Below are 18577 nucleotides of genomic sequence, written 5' to 3'. Positions count from 1 at the left end.
CGATCCACCCACATACCAAATTATCAAAGTACCGAACGCGAATCATATGAACGTGATGAAAACTAGCTTGATGATATTCCCATGTGTCCTAGGGATCGATTTACATCATATAAGAGTTTGTCCAGGCTTGTCCTTTGCTACAAAAAGGATTGGGCCACCTTGCTGCCCTTTATTTACTTTTGTTACTTGTTACTCGTTACAAATTATCCTATCACAAAACTATCTGTTACCTATTATTTCAGTGCTTGCAGAGAATACCTTGCTGAAAACCGCTTATCATTTCCTTCTGCTCCTCGTTGGGTTCGACACTCTTACTTATTGAAAGGACTACGATAGATCCCCACTTGTGGGTCATCAAGACTCTTTTATGGCGCCATTGTCAGTGAGTGAAGCGCCTTTGGTAGGTGGAATTCGGTAAGGAAAAATTTATATAGTGTGCTGAAATTTACTGTCACTTGTTACTATGGAAAGTAATCCTCCAAGGGGCTTGTTCGGGGTATCTTCACCCCGAGCAGTAGAGCAAAGAGTTGCTCCTCAACCTACTGAACCTACTGAAAATGAAAATGTCTGCTTTGAAATTCCTTTGGGTATGATAGAAAAATTGCTAGCTAATCCTTTTGCAGGAGACGGAACAACGCATCCTGATGAGCACTTAATATATGTGGATGAAGTTTGTGGATTATTTAAGCTTGTTGGTGTACCCAGAGATGTTATTAAGAAGAAGGTCTTCCCTTTATCTTTGAAGGAAGATGCATTGACATGGTATAGGCTATGTGATGATACAGGGTCATGGAACTACAAACGATTGAAATTGGAATTTCATCTATCCTATGCATCTTGTTCATCGTGATCGCAATTATATATATATAATTTTTGGCCTCGGGAAGGAGAAAGCATCGCTCAAGCTTGGGGGAGGCTTAAATCAATGTTATATTCATGCCCCAATCATGAGCTCTCAAGTGAAATGATTATTCAAAATTTGTATGCTCGGCTTTCTGATAACAATCGCACCATGCTCGATACTTCTTGTGCTAGATCTTTTATGACGAAGACTATTGAATTCAAATGGGATTTATTGGAAAGAATTAAACGCAACTCTGAAGATTGGGACCTCGACGAAGGTAAGGAGTCAGGTATGACACCTAAGTTTGATTGTGTTAAATCTTTTATGGATACCGATGTTTTCCGTAAAATTAGCACTAAATATGGACTTGACTCTGAGATAGTAGCTTCTTTCTGTGAATCTTTTGCTACTCATGTTGATCTCCCTAGGGAGAAGTGGTTTAAATATCATCCTCCCATAGAAGTAAAAGTAGCTACATCTATTAAAGTTGAAGAAAATACTATCACTTATAATGATCCTATTGTTCCTACTACTTATGTTGAGAAACCACCTTTTCCTGTTAGGATAAAAGATCATGCTAAAGCTTCAACTGTGGTTCGTAAAAGCAATATTATAACTTTTACACCTGCTGAGCAAATTAAAGTTGAACCTAATATTGCTATTGTTAAAGATCTCTTGTTTGATAATATTGATGGGCATGTTATTCATTTCCGTGATGAGACCGCTAGAATTGCTAAACCTTGTGCTAAAGATAAACCTAGATCTTTGGTAGGCATGCCTGTTATTTTTGTTAAAATAGGAGATCATTGTTATCATGGCTTATGTGATATGGGTGCCAGTGCTAGTGCTATACCTCATGACTTATACAAAGAAATTATGCATGATATTGCACCTGCTGAGATAGAAGATATTGATGTCACAATTAAACTTGCCAATAGAGATACTATTTCACCAATTGGAATTGTTAGAGATGTTGAAGTCTTGTGTGGGAAAACTAAATATCCTGCTGATTTTCTTGTTCTTGGTTCCCCACAAGATAGCTTTTGTCCCATTATATTTGGTAGACCCTTCTTGAACACTGTTAATGCTAAGATAGATTGCAAAAAGGATGTTGTTACTATTGGTTTAGGTGATGAAAGTGCGTTATATCGACTAGAGGGGGTGAATAGGCGATTTTTATGAATTCTTCACTAAGGAATTTGCAGATGAGGAAATTCCTTAGAGAAGAACTACTAGCAGCGGAATAAGTACTCAAAAGTAAACATAACAGAACACAAGCATAGTCATCATGATGAAATGAAGACAGGCACATAGTACAGGAAGCGTAAGCATAGGATAGCACAGGATGAAGACATACATACTGAGGAAATTGAACTGAGGAAATTGAGAAAATCTTCAGTCAAAGTCTTCAGGCACAGATATGAACAATCACACAACACAGTTATGAGGAAATGAATGAGTTGAGGAAATAGAACCAGTAAGCTTGGTGAAGACAATGATTTGGTAGACCAGTTCCAACTACTGTCTCAGTTGTACATCTGGTTGGAGCGGCTGAGTATTTAAACTCGAGGACACATAGTCCCGGACACCCAGTCCTGAACACACAGCTCAGGACACCAAGTCCTCACCGTATTATCCTTGAACTAAGGTCACACAGACCTCGTCCAATCACTCGTGGTAAGTCTTCAGGTGACTTCCGAACCTTCACAAACTTGGTCACTCGGTGATCCACAATTCCTCTTGGATGCTCTAGACCATGACGCCTAACCGTCTGGAAGAAGCACAGTCTTCAAAGGTAACAAGCGTCGGATCCACGCAGGATCAATCTCTTCAGTGATGCTCAATCACTTGGGGTTTGTAGGTGTTTGGGTTTGGGTTTTTCCTCACTTGATGATTTTCGCTCAAAGTCCTCGGAGGATGGGTTGCTCTCAAATGACAAGTGTCAGTTTCTCTCGGAGCAGCCAACTAGCTAGTGGTTGTAGGGGGCGGCTATTTATAGCCTAGGGAGCAGCCCGACATGATAAGACATAAATGCCCTTCAATGATATGACCGTTAGGTGGATAGATATTTTATGACAGCTGGCTCATAGCACAGCAACGGTCGGAATTTTGAGTAGCAAAATCCTCAGGGCTATCATGTTCCTCACTATGTAGGTAATCCGCACTGGCGAATTCCTAACTCCTCAGTCAGAACAAATTCCTCAGAGACCAGAAGAGCTTCGTCTCTGTCACTGAAGAATATGACTATACTGTATGAGAATCCCAATGGCTTCACTCGAAGGTATTGGTAGGTGTAGGATTTTGAGTTGAGCATCACATGGAAATTTTTCCTTAGTATTTCCTCGACCCCCTTTAACAGTACGGTGTTTCCTATGACTCAAGAAAGAGAAAATGAAACTACGAAAACAAAAGTCTTCACGCTTCATGTTCCTCGAATGAATACCAAGTCTTCAAGGTCACACCAATTTCTTCACTTTGAAAGTCTTTAGAAATCCAAAGTCTTTAGTCGAAGAACTTCATTTTTAGGGGTCGACTTTCTCTATAAATATCAAACTCCTCATAGACTTATAGACCTGTGTACACTCACAAATGCATTAGTCCCTTAACCTATAAGTCTTCAATACACCAAAATCACTAAGGGGCACTAGATGCACTTACAGGTGATATGTCTCATGAATTTAATTTCTCTAAATTTCGTAGACAACACCGTGAAGAGGAATTGCCTAGTAAAGATGAAATTATTGGTCTTGCTTCTATCGTCGTACCTCCTAGTGATCCTTTAGAACAATATTTGCTAGACCATGAAAATGATATGTTTATGAATGAAAGAAGGGAAATAGATGAAGTGTTCTTTAAACAGGAACCCATCCTGAAACACAATTTGCCTGTTGAAATCCTAGGGGATCCTCCTCCACCCTAGGGTGATCCCGTGTTTGAGCTTAAACTGTTACCTCATACTCTTAAATATGCTTATCTTGATGAGAAAAAGATATATCCTGTTATTATTAGTGCTAACCTTTCAGAGCATGAAGAAGAGAGATTATTGAAAACTCTAAAGAAGCACCGTGCTGCTATTGGATATACTCTTGATGATCTTAAGGGCATTAGTCCCACTCTGTGTCAACACAAAATAAATTTGGAGGAAGATGCCAAACCAGTTCGTGATCATCAACGACGACTGAATCCTAAGATGAAGGAAGTGGTAAGAAAGGAAATACTAAAGTTTCTTGAGGCAGGTATAATTTATCCCGTTGCTGATAGTCAGTGGGTAAGTCCTGTCCATTGTGTCCCTAAGAAGGGAGGTATTACTGTCATTCCTAATGATAAATATGAGTTGATTCCGCAAAGAATTATTATAGGTTATAGGATGGTAATTGATTTCTGCAAATTAAATAAAGCTACTAAAAATATCATTACCGCTTACCTTTTATTAATCAAATGCTAGAAAGATTATCCAAACATACACATTTTTGCTTTCTAGATGGTTATTCTAGTTTCTCTTAAATACCTGTGTCAGTCAATGATCAATCAAAGACTACTTTTACTTGCCCTTTTGGTACTTTTGCTTATAGACGTATGCCTTTTGGTTTATGTAATGCACCTGCCTTTCAAAGATGCATGATGGCTATATTCTCTGACTTTTGTGAAAAGATTTGTGAGGTTTTCATGGACGATTTCTCTATCTATGGATCCTCTTTTGATGATTGCTTAAGCAACCTTGATCGAGTTTTGCGGAGATGTGAAGAAACTAACCTTGTCTTGAATTGGGAGAAGTGCCACTTCATGGTTAATGAAGGTATTGTCTTGGGGCATAAAGTTTCTGAAAGAGGTATTGAAGTTGATAAAGCTAAAGTTGATGCTATTGAAAAGATGCCATGTCCCAAGGACATCAAAGGTATAAGAAGTTTCCTCGGTCATGCCGGTTTTTATAGGAGGTTCATTAAGGACTTCTCAAAAATTTCTCGGCCTCTGACGAATTTATTACAAAAAGATATACCATTTGTTTTTTATGATGATTGCGTAGAAGCATTTGAAATACTTAAGAAAGCATTAATCTCTGCACCTATTGTTCAGCCACCTGATTGGAATTTACCTTTTGAAATTATGTGTCATGCTAGTGATTATGCTGTAGGTGCTGTTCTAGGGCAAAGAGTTGACAAGAAATTAAATGTTATTCAATATGCTAGTAAAACTCTAGACAATTCTCAGAGAAATTATGCTGCTACTGAAAAGGATTTCCTAGCAGTTGTATTTGCTTGTGATAAGTTTAGACCTTATGTTGTTGATTCTAAAGTAACTATTCACACTGATCATGCTACTATTAAATATCTTATGGAAAAGAAAGATGCTAAACCTAGACTTATTAGATGGGTTCTCTTGCCACAAGAATTTGATTTGCATTACATTGATAGAAAGGGAGCTGAGAACCCCGTTGCAGACAACTTGTCTAGGTTAGAAAATGTTCTTGATGACCCACTACCTATTGATGATAGCTTTCCTGATGAACAATTAAATGTCATAAATGCTTCTCATACAGCTCCATGGTATGCTGATTATGCTAATTACATTGTTGCTAAATTTATACCACCTAGTTTCACATACCAGCAAAAGAAAAAGTTCTTCTATGATTTGAGACATTACTTTTGGGATGACCCACATCTTTATAAAGATGGAGTAGATGGTGTTATTAGACGTTGTGTACCTGAGCATGAACAGGAATAGATCCTACGCAAGTGTCACTCCGAAGCTTATGGAGGACACCACGCTGTAGATAGAACTGCACATAAGGTATTGCAATCCGGTTTTTATTGGCCTACTCTCTTCAAGGATGCCCATAAGTTTGTCTTATCTTGTGATGAATGCCAAAGAATTGGTAATATTAGTAGACGTCAAGAAATGCCTATGAATTATTCACTTGTTATTGAACCCTTTGATGTTTGGGGCTTTGATTATATGGGACCTTTTCCTGCCTCTAATGGTTATACACATATTTTAGTTGCTATTGATTACGTTACTAAGTGGGTAGAAGCTATTCCAACTAGTAGTGTTGATCATAACACTTCTATTAAAACGCTTAAAGAAGTTATTTTTCCGAGGTTTGGAGTCCCTAGATATTTAATGACTGATGGTGGTTCACATTTTATTCATGGTGCTTTCTGTAAAATGCTTGCTAAATATGATGTTAATAATAGAATTACATCTCCTTATCACCCACAGTCTAGTGGTCAAGTAGAATTGAGTAATAGAGAACTCAAATTAATTTTGCAAAAGACTGTTAATAGATCTAGAAAGAATTGGTCCAAGAAACTTGATGATGCATTATGGGCCTATAGAACTGCATATAAAAATCCTATGGGTATGTCTCCGTATAAAATGGTTTATGGAAAAGCATGTCACTTACCTCTAGAAGTAGAACATAAGGCATATTGGGCTATTAAAGAGCTCAAATTATGATTTCAAACTTGCCGGTGAGAAGAGGTTATTTGATATTAGCTCACTTGATGAATGGAGAACCCAAGCCTATGAGAATGCCAAATTATTTAAAGAAAAGGTTAAAAGATGGCATGACAAAAGGATACAAAAGCGTGAGTTTAATGTAGGTGACCATGTATTGCTATACAACTCTCGTTTAAGATTTTTTACAGGAAAACTTCTCTCTAAATGGGAAGGTCCTTACGTTATCGAGGAGGTCTATCGTTCCGGTGCCATAAAAATCAACAACTTTGAAGGCACAAATCCGAAGGTGGTGAACGGTCAAAGAATTAAACATTATATCTCAGGTAATCCTATAAATGTTGAAACCGATGTTATTGAAACCGTAACCCCCAAGGAATACATAAGGGACACTTTCCAGAATGTTTTAGACTCTGAAAAGGAATAGGTATGTGGTACGGTAAGTAAACCGACTCCAAAACAGTTCTAATGGCAATTTTCTTCCGTTTTGGAATATTTAGAAAGTCCGGAAAGGACATGAGGCCTGCACGAGGGTGGAGGGTGCGCCCTACCCCCTGGGCGCGCCCCCTACCTCGTGGGCACCTCGTGTGCTCTCCGGACTCCGTTTTCTTACACATTACGTATTTTGGTCGGTAAAAATTCATTATATAATCTCCCGAAGGTTTTGACCACCGTATCATGCAAAAATCTCTTGTTCTTGTTTCGAGCTGTTTTCTGCCAGGGTTTTCAAAGCTAAGCATCATGTCGTCTCCCTCCTCCTCCAACAATGAGGGCAACGGCGCTTGGCTAATGAAGATAGAGCTGAAGAGAGAAGAACCCATGGAGATCAACAAGGATGAAGGGATCAAGAAGGCCACGGAGGACCAAGTTCTGGCAACAGAAGACATCCTTCAACTTGATCACAATCTTCTTACCCCAACTGAGATCGAAGCTTTCAAGATGATTGAGCTAGCTCGTATACAAAGCAAGTATCTCACACATGAAAATATTTTGTTGAAGGAGCATATCATCGCACTCAAGGGCATTATCCGCAAGTTGGAAGACCTCCTACGCTCAATGTGCGACTACCCATCATCACCACCATCTTCTTCACCAACAAAGGAGACATAATCACATGGGTATGGGCACTCCCCTTGGCATCTGCCAAGCTTGGGGGAGTGCCCCGGTATCGTATCACCATCACTTTTATCTTTACCGTTTTTCTTAGTTCGATCCTTTTGATAATATCTTGATCTAGTAGAATAAAGTTTTAATATGATCTAGTTGTGAGTTTTGCTTTATGATCCTTCTATGTAATCGAGTCCGTGAGCTATATATAATAAAGATTAGTGTTGAGTCAAGGGCTTGATTATTTTGCCATGATCTTGAGTGAATAAAAGAAAAGAGAAAGAATAAAAAGAATAAAAGAGATCATATGGATATTATGGAGAGTAATGAGCTCACATAGAAAATGCATGATGAATAAAAGTTGTTGAGAGTTGACAAACATAGTTTTGGTCATCGTTGCAATTAATAGGAAGTAATAAAGAAAGAGAGGTCTTCACATATAAATATACTATCTTGGACATCTTTTATGATTGCGAGCACTCATTAAAATATGACATGCTAAAGAGTTGACGTCGGACAAGGAAGACAGCATAATGGGTTATTTTTTCTTACATCTGAGATAAATTATATTGTCATGGATCATCCAACATGATTGAGCTTGCCTTTCCCCCTCATGCTAGCCAAATTCTGTGCACCAAGTAGAGATACTACTTGTGCTTCCAAACACCCTTAAACCAGTTTTGCCATGAGAATCCACCATATCTACCTATGGATTGAGTAAGATCCTTCAAGTAAGTTGTCATCGGTGCAAGCAATAAAAATTGCTCTCTAAATATGTATGATTGATTGGTGTGGAGGAAATAAGCTTTATACGATCGTGTGATATGGAAGAAATAAAAGCGACAGACTGCATAATAAAGGTCCATATCACAAGTGGCAATATAAAGTGACATTCTTTCGCATTAAGATTTTGTGCATCCAACCATAAAAGCGCATGACAACCTCTGCTTCCCTCTGCGAAGGGACTATCTGTTACTTTCATCTTCTACCTTACATAAGAGTCATGGTGATCTTCACCTTTCCTTTTTACATTTTATCTTTTGGCAAGCACAACATGTTGGAAAGATCCTGCTATATATGGCTAATTGGATGTGAGTTTTCATGAACTATTATTGTTGACATTACCCTTGAGGTAAAACGTTGGGAGGCAAAACTATGAGCCCCTATCTTTCTCTGTGTCCGATTAAAACTCCATACCCATAAGTATTGCATGTGTATTAGCAATTGTGAAAGACTATATAATAGTTGAGTATGTGGACTTGCTGAAAAGCTCTTGTATTGACTCTTTACTATGTTATGATAAATTGCAATTGCTCCAATGACTGAGATTATAGTTTGTTAGTTTTCAATGAAGTTTATGATTCATACTTGAAATTGTGATTGAATTGTTATTCTAGCATAAGAGATCATATGACAAGAATTATATAAGTTGCTGTTCTAAGAATGATCATGATGCCCTCATGTCCGTATTTTATTTTTATCGACACCTCTATCTCTAAATATGTGGACATATTTTTCGATTTCAGCTCTCGCTTGAGGACAAGCAAGGTCTAAGCTTGGGGGAGTTCATACATCCATTTTGCATCATGCTTTTATATCGATATTTATTGCATTATGGGCTGCTATTACACATTATGTCACAATACTTATGCCTATTCTGTCTTATTTTACAAGGTTTACATAAAGAGGGAGAGTGCCGACAGCTGGGATTCTGGGCTGGAAAAGGAGCAAATATTAGAGACCTATTCTACAGAGCTCCAAAAGTCCTGAAACTTCACGGAAGACGTTTTCAGAATATATAAAAAATACTGAACGCAAGAAGTTCACCAGGGGGGCCACACCCTACCCACGAGGGTGGGGGGCGCGCCCTACCCCCCTGGGAGCGCCCCCTACCTCGTGGGCCCCCTGGTGGCCCTCTGATGGCCATCTTCTTCTATATGGAGTCTTTTGATGAGGAAAAAATCATAAGCCATCTTTCCGGACGAGACTCCGCCGCCACGAGGCGGAACTTTGGCGGAACCAATCTAGGGCTCTGGCGGAGCTGTTCTGCCGGGGAAACTTCCCTCCGGGAGGGGGAAATTGTAACGCCCTCGATGCGGCTATATCTCCTACGTGTCGAAGCACGACTTAGAGGCATAACCGCATTGAAAGCAATGTCGCAAGTGAGGTAATCTTCACAACAACCCATGTAAATAAATAAAGGGGAAAGGTACATAGTTGGCTTACACTCGCCACGTCAAACAAATACATAAATAAGTCATTACAATCATCCAATACACTCAGTGTCCGACTACGGTACCAAAATAAAGATCAACCCCCAAATGCGACAAAGTCCCCGATCGCCCCAACTGGGCACCACTACTGAACATCTGGGAAAGAAACATAGTAACGGCGAGAGTCTTCATAGAACTCCCACTTGAGCTTGGTCATATCATCTGGAGCGGTATCATCGGTCCCTGCATCTGGTTTAGGAAGGAATCTGTGAGTCACGGGGACTCAGCAATCTCACACTCTCGCGATCAAGACTATTTAAGCTTATAGGTAAGGTAAAGGTATGATGTGGAGCTGCACCAAGCGACTAGCATATATGGTGGCTAACCTATTCGCAAAAGAGAGCGAGAAGAGAAGGAAAAAGCACGGTCGAACAACTATGATCAAGAAGTGATCCTAGAACAACCTATGTCAAGCATTACTCCAACACCATGTTCACTTCCCGGACTCCGCCGAGAAGAGACCGTCACTCCGCCGAGAAGAGACCGTCACGGTTACACACGCGGTTGGTGTATTTTAATTAAGTTAAGTTTCATGTTATCTACAACCGGACATTAACAAATTCCCATCTACCTATAATCGCGGGCAGGGCTTTCGAAAGTTCAAATCCCTACAGGGGAGTCCCAACTTAGCCCATCACAAGCTCTCACGGTCAATGAAGGATATTCCTTCTCCCAAGACAATCCGATCAGACTCGGCATCCCGGTTACAAGACATCCTCGACAATGGTAAAACAAGTCCAGCAACACCGCCCGAATGTGCCGACAAATCCCGATAGGAGCTGCACATATCTCGTTCTCAGGGCACACTCAGATGAACACTACGTACAACTAATACCAACCCTCAAGTTTCCCCGAGGTGGCGCTGCAAGTGGCTCTGTTTGGACCAACACTCAGAGGAGCACTGGCCCGGGGGTTTAAATAAAGATGACCCTTGGGCTCCGGAAACCCTAGGAAAAAAGAGGCTAGGTGGCAAATGGTAAAACCAAGGTTGGGCATTGCTAGAGGAGTTTTATTCAAGGCGAACTGTCAAGTGGTTCCCATTATAACCTAACTGTGTAAGGAACGCAAAATCCGGGAACATAACACCGATATGACGGAAACTAGGGCAGCAAGAGTGGAACAAAACACCAGGCATAAGGCCGAGCCTTCCACCCTTTACCAAGTATATAGGGGCATTAAGATAAACAAGATAATATTGTGATATCCCAACAATAAGCAAGTTCCAACAAGGAACTATCTCCAATCTTCACCTGCAACTAGCAACGCTATAAGAGGGGCTGAGTAAAGCGGTAACATAGCCAACAACAGTTTGCTAGGATATGGTGGGTTAGAGGTTTGACATGGCAATATGGGAGGCATGATAAGCAAGTGGTAGGTATCGTAGCATAGGCATAGCAAAAGAGCGAGCATCTAGCAAGCAAATATAGAAGTGATTTCGAGGGTATGGTCATCTTGCCTGCAAAGTACTCAGAGTTGCCTTGATCCTCGTAAGCGAACTCAACGGGATCCTCGTTAACGAACTTGTCTCCCGGCTCTACCCAAACAATAACAACAAGCAAAAGGAGCACAATCAACCACGTGCAATGCTCAAGCAACATGTTCAAACATGGTATGATATGCGGGATACGATATGTGATGCATATGCAAGATTTGGAAAACAATGATTGAACCTAGCCTCAAATTGGAAATCCAAGAGTGCCACTAGAAAGGTGAGGTAATTTCGGTCGAAATCGATATAAAGATCACCGGAATCGGATGCACGGTTTGGAAATGGCAAGCAAAACAAATATGGCATCGGTCTGCGATAATCAGCAAGTAGCCATCTAAATGCATCAAGATAAATATGCTACAGCACTGAAACATGACAACAAAATACATGGAAGGGATCCACTCATGATGCTTGACAAAAGATGAACACTGAGCTACGGCTAATTCATCCATTAACAGGTCCAAACAAGCATGGCAAAAGTGCAAATGATAACAGGTTTCAGACTTAGTGAAATTAACACAAGTCTGGAATTTATCAGCAGGAAGCAATCTTTAGAGTATAAAAACTACATGCTACAAAAACATATCATGGCAAAACAAGGCATGGCATGAAGCTACTCTAAGCACATAACAAAAGTCCCTTAGTGACCTTTAGCCAAAAGGGATCAGAAAATACAATTGCAAGCATGTGAACATAGCAAAAACACAAACAGATTCAGACTTAGTGAAAAACTGGAGCATGCAAAACAGTTAACGAGTAGGCATGTTTACGAGCTCGATGCACTCACTACAGAGTATGGCATGACAAAATAAGCATACACCCATCAAGAAGACATGGCATAGAAGCTAGACATGGCAAGAACAACAATATAGCATGCACAGATCAATAGCAACAAGCTCGGCAAAATCGCTAAACATGTTAACAATCTGCCGGGAACAATTTATAGTAAAAGTAGAGATCGATTGACTCAAACTAGGGTGCTCCATAAATGCAAACAAAGACATGAATGGATAGAGCACTACAATTTAACAAAACATCCTTACTGATCATTCTCAAAAGAGGCACGGATCACTAGGAAACAACATGAACATATGGCATAAAAACAATATCAGAACAAGGACTTAGTGAAATTCTAAGTCCCTGAAATCAGCATCATCGAGTAAGCTACTTTGCATGCTTGTGCTAGTCACCACGAAGATCACAAAAATACATGGCATACACCCCTGTAAAGATGGCATGACATTCTACAAAACACATGTAGAGCTCAGGATCATATCATGCACACATTAATCATGACAAAAATGACAAAAGGCCATTTGCTGAAACAGATCTGACATATTCCTCACATAGCCCTCTTCCAACAGCATCTCGGGCATCAAGATGAGTTCAAATGAAAATGATGCAATGAGATCAAATGATGTACTCGTCGAGACGAACATTTTGATATGCGACACGCACGAATCAAAGCTACGATGACAGAGTTATGGCATGCGGAAAAATGCAAAAAAATACTGAGAGAGGGGCAAAAAGTCAACCGATCCGGATCTAGGGTTTGCGTGCGGATCGAGGTTCGTCGCCAGCGAGCACTGTAGACGGCCGGAGAGTCGCCGGAGAGCGCGGGGAAGATCGGGGAAGATGCCCCCGGGCCGGACCTCACCGGATCCGGCCGGAGGTGGGCGCGCAGCGGCGGAGGATGACCGGCGCCGAGCTTGGCGGCGCTCCCTGGCGCGGTCGCCGGCGAGCTCAAGCCGCGGCGGCACGGCGAAGGACTGGACGGCGGGGACGAGGGAGCCGGGCGCTAGGAAGCTCCAAATGGAGTGTGGTTTTCGACCACGCGATCGTAATCGAACGCTCTAGACGATGGGAGAGGTTTAGGTGGATTTTGGGCCAGATTGGAAGGATGTTGGGCTGCAACACACACGAGGTCTTTTCGGTCCCTCGGTTAACCGTTGGAGTATCAAACGAAGTTCAAATGACACGAAACTTGACAGGCGGTCTACCGGTAGTAAACCAAGGCCGCATGACAAGTCTCGATCCAATCCGAAAATGTTTAACACACACACACGAAAAAGAGGTAAAAAGGACCACCGGAGGACATAGGAGCACCGGAATGCAAAACGGACAACGGGGAAAATGCTCGGATGCATGAGACGAACACGTATGCAAATGCAATGCACATGATGACATGATATGAGATGCATGACAAAGATAAAACACACGGAGACAAAAACCCGACAACGAGGAAATAAAATAACTTAGGGCCGAAAACGGCAAGAGTTGGAGTACAAATAAGGTAAATTACATCCGAGGTGTTACAGAAATCATCGCCATGGTCATCACCAATGCTCCTCTCATCGGGAGAGGGCAATATCCATCAACATCTTCACCAGCACCATCTCCTCTCAAAACCCTAGTTCATCTCTTGTATCCAATTCTTGTCTCTAAGCCCGGTATTGGTACATGTGGGTTGCTAGTAGTGTTAATTACTCCTTGTAGTTGATGCTAGTTGATTTATTTGGTGGAAGATCATATGTTCAGATCCTATATGCATATTAATAGCCCTCTGATTATGAACATGAATATGCTTTATGAGTAGTTACGTTTGTTCCTGAGGACATGGGAGAAGTCTTGCTATTAGTAGTCATGTGAATTTGGTATTCGTTCGATATTTTGATGAGATATATGTTGTCTCTCCTCTAGTGGTGTTATCTGAACGTCGACTACATGACACTTCACCATTATTTGGACCTATAGGAAGGCATTGGAAAGTAATAAGTAGATGATGGGTTGCTAGAGTGACAGAAGCTTAAACCCTAGTTTATGCGTTGCTTCGTAAGGGGCTGATTTGGATCCATATGTTTCATGCTATGGTTAGGTTTACCTTAATACTTTTGTTGTAGTTGCGGATGCTTGCAATAGAGGTTAGTCATAAGTGGGATGCTTGTCTAAGTAGGGGAAGTACCCAAGCACCGGTCCACCCACATACCAAATTATCAAAGTACCAAACACGAATCATATGAACGTGATGAAAACTAGCTTGATGATATTCCCATGTGTCCTAGGGATCGATTTACATCATATAAGAGTTTGCACAGGCTTGTCCTTTGCTAAAAAAAGTATTGAGCCACCTTGCTGCACTTTATTTAGTTTTGTTACTTGTTACTTGTTACAAATTGTCCTATCACAAAACTATCTGTTACCTATTATTTCAGTGCTTGCAAAGAATACCTTGCTGAAAACCGCTTATCATTTCCTTCTGCTCCTTGTTGGGTTCGACACTCTTACTTATCGAAAGGACTACGATAGATCCCATATACTTGTGGGTCATCAGTTGGGCATGTCGAGAACGGTCTCTATGTGATTAACTTTTCGGAGCGACCCACTAAGACCGCGACATGCCTAATAGCTAAGGTTCTCAGTCGTAGTACCGCTGCGGTACCGGGCTACTACCGCGTCGACTCAAGGGGGTCGCCTCTCGTGTCGGGTTGAGCGGCACTTTGCAGTGGTTGTAGAAGTGGCAGTACCGCTAGAGGGCGGTAGTACCGCCCTACCACCGCGGCAGTACCGCGCTGGGCACGTTTCCTGCTCTCTCTTCGAGCCCTCCCAGGCTGGGCGGTAGTACCGCAAGGGGGAGCAGTAGTACCGCTGGGTCCAGCGGTAGTACCACTGCCACCTGCGATAGTACCGCCATGTGCGGGGCTGTTTTGGGGGTAATGGTTGGATGGGATCCCCTTCTATAAAGGGTCCTCTTCTTCTTCGTTGACTCACCTCTTCCCCCAAAAGCTCCATTAATGCTCTAAGCTCCATTTTCGCCCGATCTCTCTCCCTAGCCAATCAAACTTGTTGATTTGCTCGAGATTGGTTGAGAAGGCCCTAATCTACACTTCCACCAAGAGAAATTTGATTCCCCCACCAATCCCTAGCGGATCTTGTTACTCTTGGGTGTTTGAGCACCCTAGACGGTTGAGGTCACCACGGAGCCATAGTCCATTGTGGTGAAGCTTCGTGATGTTGTTGGGAGCCTCCGATTAAGTTGTGGAGATTTCCCCAACCTTGTTTGTAAAGGTCCGGTCGCCGCCTCCAAGGGCACCAATAGTGGAATCATGGCATCTCGCATTGTGTGAGGGCGTAAGGAGAATACGGTGACCCTAGTGGCTTCTTGGGGAGCATTGTGCCTCCACACCGCTCCAACGGAGACATACTTCCCCTCAAAAGGAAGGAACTTTGGTAACACATCCTCGTCTTCACCGGCTCCACTCTTGGTTATCTCGTACCTTTACTTGTGCAAGCTTATTAGTGTCACTTCTCTTGCTTGCTTGTGTGCTTGTTGTTGTTACATCATATAGGTTGCTCACCTAGTTGCACATCTAGACAACCTACTTTGATGCAAAGTTTAATTTGGTAAAAGAAAAGCTAAAAATTGTTAGTTGCCTATTCACCCTCCTCTAGTCAACCATATCGATCCTTTCACATAGAGGTCAGAATCAGGTTGTCGTTGGTCCGGAGTATAATGAAGAACCCGCCTTGCAAAGCTGAAGACATAAGCCGGATACTACGTCATCATTGAAGGCAAGTTCGGAGGCTACTGAGGGAGACCTTGATTCAGGGGTCCTTAGGTGCCCGGCCTATTCAAGCATGTGCCGGGCTTATAGGCCGTGAAGATAGAACAAAAGATTATTCCTCGTGTTCGAATAGGACTCCTAGATGCGTGGAAGGCAAGATTGGAGACCGGATGTATTGTTCCTTCCCTTGTAAACCGCCTCTATACCCCTCTGGTGTATATATAAACTAGAGGGTTTAGTCCATAGGGATCATCAGAATTCATATATGCTAGACATCTAGGGCTTAGCCATTACGATCTCAAGGTAGATCGACTCTTATAACCCCTATACTCATCAAATACAATCAAGCAGGACATAGGGTTTTACCTCCATTAAGAGGGCCCGAACCTGGGTAAACATCGTATTCCCTGTGTCCCTTGTTACCTTTGATCCTCAGACGCATAGTTCGGGACCCCTTACCCGAGATCGGCCAGTTTTGACACCGACACCCGGGTCTATTTTCCATCATATTTGTTTCCGATCTACTATTTTGCAATCTTTTTTTTTCTAGATCTATAAACCAAAAACCCAAAAATATTTTATATTTAATTTAGTTTTATCTATCTCTATCAGATCTCACCTTTGCAAGTGACCGTGAAGGGATTGGCAACCCCTTTATCACGTTGGGTGCAAGTGTTTGATTGTTTGTGTAGGTGCATCTATTTGGGACTTGCATGTTTCTCCTACTGGATTGATACCTTGGTTCTTAACTGAGGAAAATACTTATCTCTACTATGCTGCATCACCCTCAAGGGAAAAACCAACACAAGCTTAAGAAGTAGCACTACTGTGACAGGAAGAAAGGGGTAGTTATAATAAAATAGCATCTATGTTAGCAACATGACATGATATTTTTAATTGAACCAAACCTCCAAGATCATGTCAACGATTAAAACTGGCATTAACCAAACCATCCATACACAATGACTAAGAAGCTAAAAGGACAATCCACCATGCATCACAAAAAGTATACCCTGTTCTCACCCGGAGTGAGTTTCATTTAAGCATTCAGATCAATGATGAACTATATCATCATATGAAAATACACGAGACAACAAAAGAAATAAAATGCGGGATCCATGTGTGTTTAGGAGCTAGGTGCAAGCAAACATTACAATACCTGCAAATAGAACCTTTTGGAGTAGCAGAATAATTTGAAACCACATTGATAAGGAGCAGCCATATAAAATCCAAATTACATCATGGTCAAGATATCAAAAGGAGGAGCTCACACGTGTTGTGACCTTGCCGAAGACCAGCCCTCCAGATTCCTACACAGCCTTGCAAGAAGCCCCCACCCCCGGTTTTGTGGGTAAGATTTCTATTCCAGTGTCTTTGTTTGAGTAACATTTTGCTGCAAAATTCGGTCCAATGCCCAAATCCAGAAGTGAGGAATAGGGAACACAAACCAAGCTATGTCTCTCAATTAGATAGTTTTCAACAGAGCTCAACACAAACAATTGAATTTTTAGTCAGTCAGTACGACGCAAAGAACTCCAAAACTGTAGACAAGAGTCACCAACCAAACATTGTTCACATTTCAGAACGAACTTAGACGACTTAAGTTTGCTTGGAAGCCCCATCAAACCTTGTGAGTTGTGAGTATCTTGGCAATAAGTAACAAGTGAAACCTTGTGGTTATATACCTATTTAGAGAAGCTTATGATCTGGAAATGGAGCGTGATGTCGTGCATGTCCTCATTGAAACAAGTGACCTGCGCCCCCCTTGAGAAGATAGATGGACTGAAGAGGTGATTTGGATGGTCACCGGAGCCTGCGAAGCCACCACCAAATCTAAGAACCTTGTTGTGAGAAGACATGATGTCGAGGTGGATCTAGATGCACACAGAACAATTGTTGATGTAAATTAATTTGCGATTAAGGCCCCGCTTGGCTTCCAGGAGCGAGGGGAGCATGTGTGTGTGTGGGTGCCCTCGCACCTGTATAACAACGAGGGGAGCAGCTCCCATGGCCTCGCCGGCCATGACCGGGAGCTCGGCTCCGACCAAAAAGTGCCCGCACTTGTACAGGAGAAAGGGGAGCAGCAACGGAAGGGGCAGAGAGAGATGAGAGGGATGGAAGAGGGATGCGAGTTCAACCTGTGCCACACGGAGAGGATGCATGCCGGCGACCATCGCGCGAGCCTTCTCCAGGCGATGGTGACGGCGCGCGAGAGGCAGTCCGCTTGCTCCTCCCGACGACGCTTCGAGGCCCAGGACGGGGGCGGTGAGCTTGACGAGACAGAAGCATCGCAACCGAAGGCAAGGACGAGGAGGGCCAGTGGTGGTGAGTAACGGGAGGAGAGAAGGCATGGTGGCGGCGCTAGGGGCGGGAGGACGGGTGGTGGCGGCGGCGTAGAGAAAAGCTAGGGTTAGGGGAACAAGGAGAGAATGGGGGAAGTGAGGAGACGAAGAGAGGATGATGCGGTCAGTGCCCTATCGACACCCCTCTCCTAGGTCGACCCTCGGCAGCCACCAGATTTTACTAGTGGTGGCATGACCCTCGCACTCATATGGACCAGCACCGATCGTGCAGAGTCACTGACAGTAGTGGACCGCCCACCTCTCGGCCCACCAGTCAGCGAGCCAAAGAAAAAAAATCAAAAGTAAAAACGAAACAACACTATTCATTGATTGTCACATCAAAGTCGATCCAACGGCCCAGATCAAGCCATCTGAAGATCCGATGGTCCGGATTAGTTTGGACACTCAATCCGACGGTTGAGAATGTTTGTGCCATGAGATGGCTCCATTTTAGCATTTTTTTTAGACAAGGCTCCATTTTAGCTCACAATATAACAATGGGATGG

At 42.3% G+C, this 18577-nt stretch overlaps 1 long non-coding RNA gene across 2 annotated transcripts; it reads right to left on the bottom strand.

Annotated features, from left to right (window-relative positions):
• Window positions 1–16742: 16742 nt before the first annotated feature.
• LOC119331195 lies at window positions 16743–18208 on the bottom strand. 2 transcript variants are annotated; one of them, XR_005160414.1, is made up of 3 exons: window positions 17709–18208; window positions 17415–17603; window positions 16743–17122 (listed from the first exon to the last, which is right to left on the bottom strand). It is a non-coding gene; the product is annotated as an uncharacterized LOC119331195 (long non-coding RNA). The 2 variants fall into 2 exon arrangements; XR_005160415.1 differs by having other exon boundaries at window positions 17415–17542; window positions 17868–18208.
• Between the last annotated feature and the right edge of the window lie 369 nt (window positions 18209–18577).

This window comes from Triticum dicoccoides, chromosome 7A (genome assembly GCF_002162155.2).
Source record: "Triticum dicoccoides isolate Atlit2015 ecotype Zavitan chromosome 7A, WEW_v2.0, whole genome shotgun sequence".
NCBI lineage: Eukaryota > Viridiplantae > Streptophyta > Magnoliopsida > Poales > Poaceae > Triticum > Triticum dicoccoides.
The sequence above is the reverse complement of the archived record's forward strand: the minus strand, read 5'-3'. Positions and strand labels throughout refer to the sequence as shown.